The following is a 15,454-nucleotide window of genomic DNA, read 5'->3' as shown; positions in this document are numbered from 1 at the left end:
ATAAGTAAATACACAGATCTTCAATCCTGACTCTCAATTTCAGCATCTTCACAGTAATGACTGTACAGTCCAACTTTCTGGTACTTTATAGCACATTTTCTTCTACTATTGTAAAGTGCCTGTGAGAAGTGACTGTATTTTAAATATCTCAGCTTAATAAAAAATGTAAGAAGTTAAAGGTAAATCTGAGAAACATTTAGACATCTGGAAAGCAATTTTTTAAATATTAGTGAAATTTGTTCCTAAAAATGAATTTTCAAGTTGCTGCTGAATCTCCTAGAATAAACCTAGACTGCATTGACATGTAATTGTTTTCTCTTTCAGAGTGAAAACTATAGCTTCCATAAAAAAAAATTTGGAGGTTCCTAAAAATGGCAGATAAATGAACTAACCTAATCTGCAAAATTAAACTATAGAAAAGAATATGGACCTTGAAAAGATGGGCCTGGTTCAAATTCCTTCCCTTAGTTGAGAAAATCCCATTGCTCTTTGAAATTGCAGCTTCCTTGTAGGAAAAACAGGGATAAAAGTAACTATCTTTCAGGATTCGTAGGAAATTTAAATGAGCTATTGTATATCAAGTAGCTGAGGAACACTCAATTCAAACATCAGAGGCCCTTCCTTATCTTTCACAGAGTTGAATGGGTTTCTTGGTGCATTTTTTTCCCTCTTTCCCAGCTTGGCCAGCTTGATAATAAAAGTAACACCTTTCCAAGTAACATTGGAAATTTGACTTCCTTATCAGAAAAAGGTGTATAGACATCTCTGGAGTCAGGCTACCCCATATAAAGCTTGGATTTTGGCTTTACTGTGGCTGCAGGTATCTGAGGATGCAATTAGCTGAACTAATCTTGCACAAATTCCTAAGTAAGACTTCTTATGTGGTTTTCATCTAGCCGTTCTATCTATCCCAACAAGAGTCTGTTGCTAGGCCTCAAAATCACACTGAGTGCTGTCAGGAAAAATTGTGCAAGGCACCACCAAGATTATGGGGCATCTACCATGGAAAACCTAGACATTGTCTAGAGCATTGTTTGTGGTTATCTCTGTCTTTCATTGTCTTTGATCTGTTTTTCAACTCTCAACATCATAGAAAATGACTGATAATTCAAATGATTCTTTTCCATAAAAATGCAAGTGAACAATGTGCAGTGGAATGCAATGGACTAATTTTGTAGGTATTTGTAAGTTTATTTCAACATTTTGTATTACTTAATATATATGTGATTCTCTGAATTCTCCTTTGAACTGATTGTAACATCTTACTGGATCTCATTAATTAATGCACTAAATAAAGTCTTTGACCCATGTTCATTTTATATGAGAGTCTTGATTTTACATTAAAAAGTGATCCTTTGAGAGTGGCTAATCCTGACAAGGGGGATTCTCCCAGCACAGTACACCAGCTCTGTGGCTGATCCTGACAAGGAGCATTCTCCCAGCACAGCACACCAGTTCTGCTAAGGGTCAGACTGCCTCCTCAAGTGAGTCACTGATCCTGTGCCTCTTGACTGGGTGAGACCTCCCACCTTCTGACTGGGCGAGACCTCCCAACAGTAGTCAACAGACACCCAAGAGCTCCAGTTGGCACCAGACCAGTGCCCCTCTGGGATAAAGCTTCCAGAGGAAGAAGCAGGCTGCAATATTTGCTGTTCTGCAGCCTCCACTGGTGATACCCAGTTAAACAGGGTGTGGAGTGGACCCCCAACAAACTGCAGCAGACCTGCAGAAGAGGGATCTGACTCTTAAAGGAAAACTAACAAACAGAAAGCAACAAAAACATCAACAAAAAAGACCCCCACACCAAAACCCCATCCAAAGGTCATCAGCCTCAAAGATCAAAGGTAGATAAATCCATGAAGATGAGCAAAGACCAAAGCAAAAATGCTGAAAATTCCAAAAGCCAGAATGCCTCTTCTCCACCAAATGATCACAACACTTCTCCAGCAAGGGCATAGAATAGGGCTGAAGCCAAGATGGATGACCTGACAGAAGTAGGCATCAGGAAGTGGGTAATAACAAATTTTGCTGAACTAAAGGATTATGTTTTAACCCAATGCAAAGAAGCTAAGAACCATGATAAAAGATTATGGGAGCTGTTAACTGGAATAACTAGTTTAGAGAATGACACGATGGAGCTGAAAAACACAGCACTAGAACTTTGTGATGCAAAGACAAGTATCCATAGCTGAATTAGCCAAGTGAAAGAGAGACTATCAGAGCTTGAAGATTGTCTTCATGAAATAAGGCAAGCAGACAAGATTAGAGAAAGAAGAATGAAAAGCAATGAGCAAAACCTTCAGGAACTATGGGACTATGTGAAAAGACCAAACCTATGACTAATTAGAATACCTGAAAGAGATGGGGAGAATGGAACCAAGTTGGAAAACACACTGCAGGATATCATACAGGAGAACCTCCCCAACCTAGCAAGATAGGCCAATACTCAAATTTAAAAAATCCAAAGAATCCCAATAAGATACTCCATGAAAAGATCCACCCAGAGACACATAATCATCAGATTCTCCAAGGTCAAAATGAAGGAAAAAATGTTAAGGGCAGCCAGATAGAAAGGCCAGGTTACTTACAAAGGGAAGCCCAGCAGACTAACAGCAGACGTCTCAGCAGAAACCCTACAAGCCAGAAGACATTGGGGGCCAATATTCAACATTCTTAAAGAAAAGAAATTCCAACCCAGAATTTCATATCTGGCCAAACTAAGCTTCATAAGCAAAGGAAAAATAAAATATCTTTGAGACAAGCAAATGCTGAGAGATTTTGTCAACACCAGGCCTGCCTTGCAAGAGCTCCTGAAAGAAGCAGTAAACATGGATAGGAAAACCACTACAAAAACACATCGAACTACACAGACCAATGACACTATGAAGCAATTACATTAACAAGTCTGCAAAATTAACCAGCCAGATCATGATGACAGGATCAAATTCACACATAACAATATTAACCTTAGATGTAAATGGACTAAATGCTCCAATTAAAAAATGCAGAACGACAAGCTGGATACAAAGACAAGACCCCATAAATCGTTCTATTATAAAGACATGCACATGTATGTTCATCATGGCACTGTTTACAATAGCAAAGACCTGGAACCAACTGAAATGCCCATCAGCGATAGACTGGACAAAGAAAATGTGGCATATATACACCATAGAATACTATGCAGCCATAAAAAATAATGAGTTTGTGTCCTTTGTGGGGACATGGATGAATCTAGAAACCACCATTCTCAGCAAACTGACACAAGAACAGAACATCAGACACCGCGTGTTCTCACTCATAGGCGGGTGTTGAAAATGAGAACACATGGACGTAGAGAGGTGAGCATCACACACCTCTTGTGGCAATTGCGAATGTGAGTTCATTCATGATTTGGGTTTCTGCTTGTTTGTTGTTGGAGTATTGGAATGCCTGTGATTTCTACACATTGATTTTGTATCCTGAGACTTTGCTAAAGTTACTTACCAGCTTAAGAAGCTTTTGGGCTGAAATGATGGGGTTTTCTAGATATAGGATTATGCCATCTGCAAAAAAGATAATTTGACTTCCTCTCTTCCTATTTGAATACCTTTTATTTCTTTGTAAGTCTTTTTATTTGTAAGTCTTTGTAAGTCTTACATGTCCAGATATTTTATTTTTCCTTTGCTTATGAAGCTTAGTTTGGCCAGATATGAAATTCTGGGTTGGAATTTCTTTTCTTTAAGAATGTTGAATATTGGCCCCCAATGTCTTCTGGCTTGTAGGGTTTCTGCTGAGACGTCTGCTGTTAGTCTGCTGGGCTTCCCTCTGGTCCGTTGGGGGCCACAAGGGGAGGGACAGTTGGGGGGATGGACTGCGGGAGGGAGGGTGGGGAAGGATAACGTGTGGAGAAATGTCACGTATAGGAGATGGGGGGATGGAGGCAGCAAACCACCTTGCCATGAATGTACCTATGAAACAATCTTGCATGATCTGCACATGTACCCCAGAATCTAAAGTACAATTAAAAAAAAAAACAAGACCTATCATGGTGCTGTATTCAAGAAGCACATCTCATGTGCAAAGACACACGTAGACTCAAAATAAAGGGGTGGAGGAAAATTTACCAAGCAAACAGAAAGCAGAAAAAAGCAGGGGTTGCAATCCTAGTTTCTGAAAAAATAGACTTTAAACCAACAAAGGTTAAATAAAGAAAAAGAAGGGCATTAAATATTGCTAAAGGGTTCAATTCATCAAGAAGAGTTAACTAGCCTAAATATGTATGCACCCAATACAGGAGCACCAGATTCATAAAACAAGTTCTTAGAAACCTACAAAGAGACTTAGACCCCCACACAATAATAGTGGAATACTTTAATACCCCACTGTCAGTATTAGACAGATCATGAAGACAGAAAATTAACAAAGCTATTCAGGATTTGAACTCAGCTCTAGACCAAGTGGATCTAATAGATATTTACAGAACTCTTCACCCCCAGACAACATAATATACATTTTCTTTCAGTGCCACATGACACCTACTCTAAAATTGATCACATAATTGGGAGTAAAGCACTTCTCAGCAAGTGCAAAAGAACCAAAATAATAACAGTCTCTCAGACCACAGTGCAATCAAATTAGGACTCAAGATTAAAAAGCCCACTCAAAACCACACAACTACAGGGATATTGAACAACCTGTTCCTGAATGGCTCCTGGGTAAATAATGAAATTAAGGCAGAAATTAAGAAGTTCTCTGAAACCAATGAAAACAGAGACAATGTATCAGAATCACTGGGATGCAGCTAAAGCATTCCAGAGGGAAATTTATAGCACTATAAATTTAGTGTTAAGAGGGGAATTTACAGCACTAAATCAAAAATCTAGAAAGATCTCAAAACAATACCTTAACATCACAACTAAAAGAACTAGAGAACCAAGAGCAAACAAACCCCAGAGCTAGCAGAAGACAAGAAATAATCAAGCTCGGAGCAGAACTGAAAAAGATAGAGACACAAAAACCCATCAAAAGATCGACAAATCCAGGAGCTGGTTTTTTGAAAAAATCAATATAATAGACAGACTACTAGTGAGACTAATAAGGAAGAAAAGAGAGAAGATTCAAATAAACACAGTCAGAAATTATAAGGGAGATTACACCACCGACCCCCAGAAATACAAACAACCATCAGAGAATACTGTAAACACATCTATGCAAATAAACTGGAAAATCTAGAAGAAATGAATGAATTCCTGAACACATACACCCTCCCAAGACTGAACTAAGAAGAAGTTGAATCCCTAAATTAGACCAATAACAAGTTCTGAAATTGAGGCAGTAGTAAATAGCCTACCAACCAAACAAAGCCCAGGTCCAGATGGATTTATAGCTGAATTACACCAGAGGTACAAAGAGAAGTTGGTACCATTTCTTCTGAAACTATTCCAAACAATTGAAAAGGAGGGCCTCCTCCCTAACTCATTTTATGAGGGCAGAATCATCCTGATGCCAAAACCTGGCAAAGATACAACAAAAAAAGAAAACTTCAGGCCACTATCCCTGATGAATGTTGATGCAAAAATCCTCAATAAAATACTGGCAAACCAAATTCAACAGCACATAAAAACATTTATCCACCACAATCAAGTCAGCTTCATCCCTGGGATGCAAGGCTCGTTCAACATACACAAATCAATAAATGTAAATCATCACATAAGCAGAACTAAAGACAAAATCCACATGATTATCTATGTACACACAGAAAAGGCCTTTGATAAAATTCAACATCCCTTCATGTTAAAAACTCTCAATAAACTAGATATTGAAGGAACATACCTCAAAATAATAAAATCCATTTATGACAAACCCACAGCCAATATCCTACTGAATGGGCAAAACCTGGAAGCATTCCCCTTGAAAACTGGCACAAGACAAGAATGCTCTCTCTCACCACTCTTATTCAACATAGTGTTGGAAGTTCTGACCAGGGCAATTAGGCAAGAGAAAGAAATAAAGGGTATTCAAATAGGAAGAGAGGAAGTCAAATTATCTTTTTTGCAGATGGCATAATCCTATATCTAGAAAACCCCATCATTTCAGCCCAAAAGCTTCTTAAGCTGGTAACTTTAGCAAAGTCTCAGGATACAAAATCAATGTGTAGAAATCACAGGCATTCCGATACTCCAACAACAAACAAGCAGAAACCCAAATCATGAATGAACTCACATTCGCAATTGCCACAAAAATAATAAAATACCTAGGGATCCAGCTAACAAGGGAAGTGAAGGACCTCTTCAAGGAGAACTACAAAGCATTGTTCAAGGAAATCAAGGAGGGCACAAGCAGATGGAAAAACATTCCATGCTCATGGATAGGAAGAATTCATATTATGAAATGGTCACAGTGCCCAAAGCAATTTATAGATTCAATGCTATTCCCATTAAACTATCATTGATATTCTTCACAGAATTACACAAAATCTATTTTTAAATTTATATGAAACCAAAAAAGAGTTCACATAGCCAACACAATCCTAAGCAAAAAGAACAAAGCTGTGGGCATCGCACTACCCAACTTCAAATTATACTACAAGGTCACAGTAACCAAAACAGCATGGTACTGGTACAAAAGCAGGCACATAGACAAATGGAACAGATAGAACTCAGAAATAAAATTGCACATCTACAACCATCTGATGTTCAACAAACTCAACAAAAACAAGCATTGGGGATAGGATTTCCTACTTGATAAATGGCACTGGGAGAACTGGTTAGCCATATGCAGAAAATTGAAACTGAATCCCTTCCTTACACCTTATACAAAAATTAACTCAAGATGGATTAAAGACTTAAATGTAAAACCCAAAACTATAAAAACCCTAGAAGAAAATCTAGGCAATACCATTCAGGACATAGGCATGTGCAAAGATTTTATGATGAAACTGCCAAAAGCAATTGCAATAAAAGCAAAAATTGGCAAATGGGATCTAATTAAACTAAAGAGCTTCTGCACAGCAAATGAAACTATCATCAGCGTGAACAGACAACTTACAGAATAGGAGAACCTTTTTGCAATGTATATATCTGACAAAGGTCTAATATCCAGAATCTACAAGGAACTTAAGTAAATTTACAAGAAAAAACAAACAACCCCATTAAAAAGTAGGCAAAGGATATGAACAGACACTTCTAAAAACAAATAAATGAATAAAAAGACTTACATGTGGCCAAGAAACATATGAAAAATAGCTCAACATCGCTGATCATTAGAGAAATGAAAATCAAAATCACAATGAGATACCATCTCACGCCAGTCAGAATGGCAATTATTAAAAAGTAAAGAAACAACAAATGCTGGTAAGATTGCGGAGAAATAGGAACACTTTTACACCATTGCTGGGAATGTAAATTAGTTCAACCATTGTGAAAGACAATGTGGCAATTCCTCAAAGATTTAGAACTGGAAATACCATTTGACCCAGTAATCCCATTATTATTTAAAAAAGAAAAAGAAAGGGCAAATAACAACAAAATAAAAATTTAAAAATTTAAGATGATCCTTTAATAGTATCTAGTTTAGGGTATCCCTAGCACTGGGCTGGAAGCATGAGAAATATGGCAATTGAACACACATGAAACAGTTGTAAACTACACATGAAAGAATGGAGTCAGTGAGTAGACTTTATAATAGAGACTTCAGGTTGTTGGAGGATTTGAGTGATCAGGGTTGGACTAACCAAGATAGGTTTCAAAGAGAAGGTATGACTTCATGGCTAAGACTTCAGAAAGACCAGAGGAGCCGGAGAAAGAACTTGCCTTGTGGCAAGGGGAAAATGGAACCTGAGATAAGAAATAAGAGATGGTAGAAATCAGAGAGATTTGTTCACAGACAGTTGTTCTTTGTCAAGACCTGGATAGAAAAAATAATAAACAAGGCTAAGTTTTATTTGGTATCCACAATGTAGAAGGCAATGGGTGCCAGAGGTTCTCAAACCTGCCTGCCTATTAAAATCATGTGTGGAAGTGTAAACATGCTGATTCCAGGGCCTCATTCCTAGAAATTCCAATGTAAGTGATTTGGGAAAGGAGGTGCCAGGGAAGGTTCCCCAGATGATTCTAAAATGAAACCAAGTTAGTGAACTACTGGGCTATACAATTTATGTGTATACTTTGATTTAATTTAATCCTCCCAGTAACCCAATGAGAGCAGCATGAAAACCCCTATTTTACAAATGAAGAAAAAACAACAAAAAAAAGGAGGCTGAGAGACTAGGTGATTTGCCTACAGGGGTTTCTGTGACTTGCTGGTAAGAGAACACAAAAGAGAAAAGAACCTGATTTAGGGGTGAGTGGCTTATGGCTACCTTTTTTATTTCTTTCTCTTTTTTTTTTTTTTACTTTATGGTCTGGCAAACATGCATAGAACACACAGGTTTGTTACATAAGTATACATGCATCATGGTGGTTTGCTGCACCTATCAACCCATCATCTAGGTTTTAAGCACTGCATGTATTAGGTATTTATCATAATGCTCTCCCTCCCCTTGCCCACCACCCCCCAGCAGGCCCCATGTGTGATGTTCCCCTTCTTGTGTCCATGTGTGCTCATTGTTCAAGTCCCACTTATGAGTAAGAATATGTGGTGTTTGGTTTTCTGTTCGTCACTACATTTTTAATGATGCTATTGCACTGTATAATTATGAAAAGAAAATTCATTCATGTAGCAAATGTTTACTACATGCCTACTAAGTGTCAGGCTGAGTTCTAAGGACTAAGAATAAAAGTGATGGTGAACGAGGTCTCCACTCTCATCCTGATGATGGGAGACAAAGTTGGCTTTTTGGCTACCTCAAAGAAGAGTTCTAGGCTGAGAGAAGAACCAGTGAAGTGGTAGCATGGCATTCCATCAGAGCATTAAGGAAATAGGATGCACAATAAACAAATGAGTACAAAGACTTAAAAATGTGAATCACCTGGGGATCTTGTTAAACTGGAGGCTGAGAGTCTACCTTCCCAACAGTGCCTGGGGTCATACTGATGTGGCTGGTCCTGAGCCCACATTTAACTTAATTTTAGATTTTAGGTTTTAGATAGTGTCTTAGTCTGTTTGGGATACTATAACAGAAATACCTTAGCCTGTTGAGGCTACTATAAAAAGTCATAAACAACAAAAATGTATGGGTCACAATTCCAGAGGCTGGAAAATCCAAGAAAGGTGCAGGCAGATCCGGTGTTTGGTAAGGGCTCTGCTTTACAGCTGGTGCCTTCTTGTGGCATCCTCACATGGACATCCTCACATAGACGAAGGAGCAAACAGGCTCTCTTGGGCTTCTTTTATAAAAGGATGAATCCCCATCCATGAGGGCCCCATTCTCATAACCTAATCACCTTCCAGATGCCCTGCCTCTTAACACAACTGCACTGGGGATTAAGTTTCCACAAATGAATTGGGGAGGACACAGACTTAGCATGGCATCCTTCTAAGGAGTTAAGAAAACGGTAATAGAAGCAAGAAGGAGACAGAAAAGTTAACATAAAGGATATCCACCGTCCACTGACAAAATTATTTCCAGGAATGGTAATAACAAGTAGAAATCTTATGAAATCTGGGGGGTCTCAGATTTCACAGGGAATTGGACCTTTGAATATAGAGCATTTGGGTTTATTAAACCCCATAATAATTTTAGTAGCAATTACTTTTCTGAGGGTAAAATTAATCTCAATGTATAAAATAAAGTAGAAATCTCATGTCTATCCTTTTATAGAAATTATTTTAGAGATATGGGGTAAACCCACAGGAATAGGAACATACAAATTGCATTAAATTATGTATATTTTATTTAAAAAGCCAATTATGCTGGAAAATGTTATTATTTTATAAACAGAGACCTAGGATTATGTAGATTATATACAGTTGGTTTTAGAAGCTAACATATAGCTTATTTTAAACAGATGCTGTATTTCAGAAATGCATTTCAGAAATCTGTTTTTTCAATATATATAAAGCTGAGAAACTTCACCCACCCCCCTTTTTTAGGAAAATCCTCTGATGAACTTTACATTAAGATATTTCACAGTAAAAGAAAAAAAAAAACTCGACATTTTGCTCTATGGGGAATTTGGTTTTTCTCTTTTGTATTGTGTGGTCTTATGTTAGAGTAATCCTGCATAGATAGCACTGTAATCTAGTTACAGATCATTGTTATTAGTGTCAATGATAATTATACCATACATTTTGATGGCATCACAGTCTTCAGAGGGCTTTTCCGTACATTACTTTAGTTAATGTGCTCCACAGCCCGAGAGGAAGGCAGAACAGGTATAATATTTTTTTCTTTTTTTTACAAAGGAAGACAAGTGAGATTTGCTGAAAATCACATGGCTGAGAAATGGAAGAACACGCATCAGAATCCAAGGCTTCTGCATTCTAACTGATTACTCTGCACCCAGTCCATCTAACGTTGCACTGAGATTCTGACAACGAAGGTGATGATCTGTGATGTTCTTGCCGAATATATTAAGCAGAAATGAGAAGATGTAGGACAACAACCTGGGGCAAAATGCAGAGAAGGAAAAGAAACTGTCCTAATTGGGTTGTCTTTCTTTTAAGTACCTGAGCAATGGATGGAAGCAGAGACTCAGAATGGTAACCCTCTTGATCAAGTTTTTCAGTGTGATGATTCAGGGTAATGGTTTGGAAGCATCCTCTTTGAAAACTAGTTGGTAGTTGATGCAGAATGAAATACTGTCCAACTGAGAAAGAGATGGAAAAGTATCCAGTGGCTAATTCCCAAGCTGATGGCCCTACCTCACCTCAGTTCTGTCCCCACCTCGTGCCCTGCAGATGGCTAGGGTCTCTGGAGGAAATCCAACTCCTCTTTAAAACCTCCTCCATTTCCTCACCCTCCCACCTCCACTCTCAGCACTCGAGAGCATGCATTTCATCTTTGCTCCTCTTCCTTCCCCAGATGATCCAAATAGAAAATACATCAGCACATGGGAAAGAGCAATGTTGATCATCTTCACCGAAAGGTTGAGGACCCTGCGCCTGCCACACATTAGCCAGGGTGAGAAAGCAGTGAGAGAGAAAACACTTTTTCCAGAAAGCCAACTGGTAAGGAATGCTACTAAGCTGCCATGTAATTTTCTGTAGCTTTCTGGCTGTGTGTTGTAAGCCTGTTAAGGCCTAGCCATGTAGGATTATCCCTGTTACTTCCAAACTTGAGTTTTTTTTCTGCATTTGATTATCCACAAAGTTTCAGAAAGATCCATGTGACTCAAGATCAATTACATTCATTTATTTTCATGTTTTCTGGGATCTGGCTGGTGTATTGGCTGGATCATCTGAAAAGCAGATACCAAGATGGAGTTGAAAGTAGAAGAGATTTTAGGGGAGTAATTCTTATGAAAGATAAAGGGGAGAAAAAGCAAGGGGAGGCTTAAGCCCAGATCTGACACCTGTGAAAAGATAGAGGGAAGAAAGGAATATTGGCCAGGAAGGGCCTCAGACTATGGCACAGCCACAAGAAGATTGCTCCTGGAGGCACATTGCATTGGTTCAATGGTGAGCACTTATGCCAATTCTGTGCTCAGTCATTGGTTGGAGTTGTCAAGGTAGCACATAGTCCCAACTTAAATACAGAGTCAGATTCTGAAGCTACCCATAGCCAGAAGTTGACAGCGGTTTCTCTCTTGAAGGTAGAGCTGAGTTGCACACTTCCACAGCTGGGCAAAGGAAAGAAGATGGTCACAGCAAGCTAAGTTCCTACCTGTGTATGTGAGTGGCTACATCTAGTCAGTGGATTTATCCCGTCTGACCAGAGCATAGATACAGATTCATCCATGCATTCATGCATCTGTGGACACATGTATCCAACCATCCAACCATCCATCCATCCATCCATCCATCCATCCATCCGCTCATTTCTTGCTTTAGATGATGACAGCAATTGCTGAAGCTTCTGTCAGAAGAAGAACCTCTCCTTGGTGCTGCTTCAGAAATCAAATCTAGATTTTGCCTCTTCTGCTAATAAAGCTGTAAGTTCAGAGTGTCAACCAGTTTATATCTCCACCCAATGTTCCTCCAGCTCTCCTTGTGACTGTAACTCAATGTATCATCCATCTGAGACCAAGCCCTTAACCACACCTTAATTGCTGCCAGTCTGATATACCACTTATTTGAATCCCGATGGTACTTTGCTCCACTGGATGGATCGTAATTCATGTTATAGTCCCTTTGATTCAGTGTTCCAGCCACAAACAATGCACAGCAAGCAAGTGATGAAGTTTATTGCAATGTCCTTGGGTTCAGGGTCAATGAGAGCAACTGACGAGCAGCAGAGGTAGTGAGCTGACTTGGCTGTATGCCTTCCAGTTCTTAAGTCACTGAAGCTGTTCACCTTCCACATGACCCTGGCTTTTGGTAATAATATTTCATAGCAGCCTCTATCCAACTAATGTGGCAACAAGCCATGCAATTTTGAGCCCAGAGAAATCATGGGCATCATTTTGAGAACGCATTATTTTGGAGGATGAAGACAGTGGAAATGTGCAGGGCTTGGCAGGTAATAAAAAGACGTTGGTTTTTTAAACAAATAATTCTACCAATTAGAATATAATTCTCTTTGAAATCAGCTGTCTCTAAGGTCCTTTCATTTCTTTCATCGCATTACTTACTCTATCAAAGAACACGAGTTTCACCATAATAGAAACCAATTCCTTTTTTTCCCTAGAACAATGTTTATGTTTTGGCAGGCTTTCTCTCATGTGGTTTAAAGAACCACATGTGTTTGCAGGCATTCTATCAAGTAGTTTAAAGAGCATAAAACTTGCAGTAATATTTTGGGGCGTAAATTTTATTGTTATGGCTTTAAAACACAATCAAATAAAAATAAGAATTCCATTAGTAGTCGAATATTGTAATAATGGTGTTGAGGATAAATTTTACTATTATAGGAACTATAAAACAGCAATAATAAAACACTATTATTGTGAATAAATTGTGTTGAGATGACTAACTAGAAAGCTATAAAACACAAGGATAAGAAATAATCTAATCACCAGGAAAGATGTGATAATAATTCACCCTTGTTAGTGCGGAGCCCATGGTTCCAGTTCATTGGCCCTGAGTTTCCTGGGTTACTGCTTGCATTCCATAAGGTTACAGAAAGATAATCTTTGGCCAGTGGGGTTGGCAGGAGACCACATATTACAGTGAAATTGGACATGGGGATGGAGGAAAATCCAATTACCAGTGACAGTTAAGAAAATCCTGTGTAGTAATACCAAATGTCCTCACAACACATTTAAAAATTATTTGCAGGTTTTTACCACAATATTTGTGTGTCATTTGACTGCATTTTTATGTGTTTTTAAACTTTTATTTACATTCTTTTGCTTCAGAATAACTGTATGGAACTACATATTTGTAGGCGGGGAAGGCTTTTGTAGTCTTCCGTTTTACTTAGACTACCCTCTCCTGTGAATCCATCTCAGTCCATTCCAATTAGCAAGAGTACAGAAGGAAGACACCCTTAACTTCCAGGTGCCACTCTCTTTCTGTGGAACTGACAGCTCCATTAGAACCCTTGCTCCAAAATTAGTACTACCAAGGTGCCTGCCGGTCCCCTCACTTGGGTGAGGAAGAGAGTGACACGGGTGTTGCATTTTACCCCTCATTCTGAACAGCAAAATTCAAATTCATGATTTTTGAATTAGCTATATCCTAAGGGAAGGATGCAAAATCCTAACAATGCAGTTTTCCTTAAGGTGCCATTATCGTAGGCAAGCTATGCTGAGTTTTCTATACTCACCGCCTCCACTTTCTCACTTCCCTTTCCTTCTTTAACCAGCTCCAGGCAGGCGTTTGTCCCCACCACATAACTACTGAAATTGCTCTTTTCAAGGTCTCTGGGAGTCTCTATCCTGCTGGTTATCATTGGTTAGTTCTTCGTCCTCATTTAACCAGTGGTAACTCCCATTTTTTCTTTATGTTTTCTTCACTTGGCTTCTGGGACACAATAGTCCCCCAGTTTTCTAACTACCTCACTGGCTGTTCTTCACAATTCCCTCACTGGATTCCTCTATTCTACCAACTCCTCTAAATGTTAGGTCAGCCCGAGACTTAGTCTTTGTCTTTCTCTGTCTATATCCACACCCTAGATGAACTCCTCTAGCCCAGTGGCTTTAAACACCTTTGTGTTATTGTGATATAATAGGAAATACATATTTCATCTTTGTCCCTGGTTCCTGTCACAGAGCTCCTAAAACCCTTGACATTTCCTCAGTGAGAAGATCAATAAAGGTGAAAGGGCCATTTTTGTTATTCACGATGCCCCTTTTGACTATGTCTAAGTTAACAGGTAACTTTTGGAAAGTTTCTAAGGATTTGGGGGCAGTTGCCAGGAGAATCAGCCATGTGATTAGAAAGTTGGAACTTTTAGTAATCCCCTCCCATCTCTGGGGAGGAAAGAGGAACTGGAGATTTATTTAATCGCCAATGACGAATGATATGCTCAATCATGTGTATATAACAAAGTTTCCATAAAAACCCAAGGGAATGGAGTTTGGAGAGCCTCTGTGTTGCTGAACACATGGAAGGATTGGGCAGATGGCATGCCTGGAGACAGCATGGAAGCACCTATCTCCTCTGTTCCTTAACTGCATTCTCTTCCCTTGAAATTGTAGTATTTGTTTGTATGTTTGTTTATTGATCTCTCAACTCTACTGTGAGTTCCACAAAGGAAGGGACTCTGCCTTGTTCACCTTTGTATCCTCGGTATCTAGCATAGTGCCTGAGGATACTATGCTCATGAGATTTTTGCAGAATGAATGCATGAATACAGGGCAAAAGATTTACACTGGGTCCCCAAATATCAAGGACTCTGTTTAAATACTCTACCTGCTCTGCACTAAAGTTTGCCTTGCTCAGTTAGACTGTTAGCAGTGGTCTTCACATGAGTCTTTACTTTTACTTGTCATTGAGACTCAAGCATAACTTGGCTATGTCTGAAAACATGGCGGATTATCCTTCATGTAAGAGGGGTGTGGGGTAAAATCCAATTGAGAAAGGATTGAAACTGTTTTCACTGCTCAGATTTGAAGAGATCTGGGTTTGTTTAAGAAGCTGGCAATGGGGTTCATCAAAAAAAGAGAAGGCATTTCAAAGCCTTTGATTGAAGGAGGAAGTGGAGATTCTGAATAATGACCATGTCCATCGTGACCAGAGCAGAGTGTTCTTTCTGGTCTTATGAACAGAGTCATGATTCAGAATGATGAGCCTACTATTCCCAGCCAACCTGTGTGAGGGAAAGAGCAGGAATGATTGCTCTTGAGTACAAGTGATGGGGATTCCTAGAAATACTCCAAGGTGATTTTACACAGGAGGAAATTTATTTCCGGATCTGAGGGAGTTGAGAGCTCCTGAAAATTTGATTTTAGAGAAGAAATGAAATATTAAATGGTACAGCATTTCCCCC

The sequence above is a fragment of the Aotus nancymaae genome, unplaced genomic scaffold (genome assembly GCF_030222135.1).
Source record: "Aotus nancymaae isolate 86718 unplaced genomic scaffold, 86718_ANA_hifiasm-v0.15.2.pri h1tg000008l, whole genome shotgun sequence".
NCBI classification, from domain to species: Eukaryota; Metazoa; Chordata; class Mammalia; order Primates; family Aotidae; genus Aotus; species Aotus nancymaae.
Note: the sequence above shows the minus strand (reverse complement) of the source record.